Below are 2,662 nucleotides of genomic sequence, written 5' to 3'. Positions count from 1 at the left end.
AAAAAAAAAAAAAAAAAAAAAAAAAAAAAAAAAAAGAAAGAAAGAAAGAAAAAGAAAAAAGATACATTTTGGTAACAACTGTGAGAAGTTAAATATAACCTATATTTTAGGTTGAATCAATGATATTTAAGGTATTAATATTTATCAATGATATTGTAGTTATGTGAGAAACTCCCTATACACCTAGATGATAAAGTGAACAGGAAAAAATGATAACACATGGTCAATCTAGGTAAAGGATAGATAAACAGATGTATATCGTATTATTGCACAATATTTTGAACTTTTCTGTAGAATTAAATATCCTTGAATTTAAAGTTTGGAGGAAAACTCATTGGAGACCCAACATATCTCCAATTTAGGAATATGATAAGGTAATAAAGAAATTATTACGCGTGCGCGCGCACACACACACACACACACATACACACACACACACACTCCCTGTGCACTCCCTGTGCAGTTTTAAGCGCTTGCTTAGGCACTGCCTTTCCTCTTCTGGGTACGGTGCAGTGACTTCCAGCAAGGGAAGCCAGGCATTGTACCAGTTTCCCAGACCTTAATGTCTTTTCTAAATTTTTTGAATTGTGGTGAGAGTATGTGGTTGTGGGGAACATAATCGAGGTGATTAAGTGGTGAGATTTAAAAAGCCAGCAACACCCAGAGAGCCACATGTACATGCAGAGGAACGTGAACGTGGCAAGTCGCAGCACACGGTTCACGAAAGGGTGCTGGGTACACAGCGTGACGCTCGTGGAGGCCCCGGGAGGGGATGCTCCGGGCGCCTGGCTGCGCACCGCGGGCGCACACAGGGTTAACCGCGGACGAGAGGCCGCAGGTCCTCCGCCCGCCCACATTCCGCTGCTGAATGGAGACGGTGGTCTGATGCCGGTGGGGTGATTTCGCCGCTCAGCGTCCGACCTTCCCACTGGCCAGGCCGGCGCCCCTCCCGGGCGGTCCCCAGGCTCCTCAGTCACGTTACCTTCGCCGCCATTCATGCGGCCCCGCGGGGTTACAAAGCGCGACATTAGAAGTCTGCGGATGTCGCGGGAACTAGAAATGCTGGGCCAGGAACGTGGGGACAATTACAGTGGCTCTGAAGGCCGGTCGCCCAGCCTTGCCATCTGACCGCTTCCGCGATGTTACAGGAGACTGCTTGTGAAGCCATTTCTTTGTTTGCATTTTGGAAATAAAGCGAGATACAACTTCAGAAATGTGTGTGCCGGGCCCTGAACTCCATATTAATCAAACAAAAAAGAGACACTTTTAAGAATTTACCTTCTAATTTTATGAAGTATGAACTTTTTTTGTTTTGTTTTTAAAAGGAAAACCAGGTTTTAAGTCAATGGAGACTTAAATGAAATATGTCTTCACAAATAATCCTGACCCACGTATAATCATTTAACTTATTTTGACAAACTGCATTTGGAATCTTGCTTGTATTGATAACTACAGCTGGCAGACGTATTTTAAAACATGTAAAACATAAAATGGTATAAATGCTTTCTTTTAAAAGGTAATCCAATAATTATTAAAATTACAGAAAGTATGACCAAGTGAGCAAAAACAAAACGACATTTATTTTAGCCATAGAAAGTCAACTGGTGGGGCTGGGGTTGTGGCTCAGCGGGTGCCTAGCACGTGGGAGGCGCTGAGTTCTGGGTTCTATCTTCAGCAGCACATAAAAATAATCAAATAAAATAAAGGTACAACTATAATTAAAAAAAAAAAAAGAAAGTTGGGCTGGGGATGTGGCTCAAGCGGTAGCTCGCTCGCCTGGCATGCGTGCGGCCCGGGTTCGATCCTCAGCACCACATACAAACAAAGATGTTGTGTCCGCCGAAAACTAAAAAATAAATATTAAAAAAAAAAGAAAGTTAACTCAGTAAAATGATATGTCCAAATAGAAATTTTTAAAAAATATTTATTTATTTATGTATCTTTAGTTTTAGGTGGACACATTAGTTTGTTTTTATGTGGTGCCCAGGATCAAACCCAGTGCCTCATTCATGCTAGGCAATCGTTCTACCACTGAGCCACCACCCCAGCCCCTCCAAATAGAAAATTATTTCACTCCTTCAATTAGTACTCAGAGAGCCCATGGTGGTGTAGGAATTCAATGATGCCTGGGGACATGGTCTTGCCTTTGGGGATCTCTGAGTACTCCCGAGGAGGAGTGTAGAATAAAGAGGCCAAAGGATAAATTACAGGTGCTACAGGAGAGACACCCCACAGAGTCAAGGTCATGGGTGCTTGGAGCTGATGAAAGAGGAGAGAGCCACCTGCAGGTATCCTGAAGATACATTAGGCATTAAGCCAGAGGTTCTCCAACTTTGCTGGACATCAAAATCACTTCAGACACTGTTAAAACTCCTCATGGCCCCGGCCATACCGCAATTAAATCAGAATGCCAGAGGATGAGAGTCTGGTATCCATATTTTTAAAAAAGATTCCAAGTAATTCCAATGTACAGCAAAATTTGGGGGAATTATTACTAAAGCAGAGAAAGGAAACGTGATGTTTTTAAATTTTTCTGAAGAAAAGTATCTGGCCAGTAGGTATGTAGTAGGTGCTAGTAATTATTCTTTTATTCCTCCTTTTCCTCTGCACTGTCTTGCTTTTTAGTAACCACTCAGGACATTATTATTGGAGTTAGAGCAAA

This window comes from Marmota marmota, unplaced genomic scaffold (assembly GCF_001458135.2).
Source record: "Marmota marmota marmota unplaced genomic scaffold, marMar, whole genome shotgun sequence".
NCBI classification, from domain to species: Eukaryota; Metazoa; Chordata; class Mammalia; order Rodentia; family Sciuridae; genus Marmota; species Marmota marmota.
The sequence above is the reverse complement of the archived record's forward strand: the minus strand, read 5'-3'. Positions refer to the sequence as shown.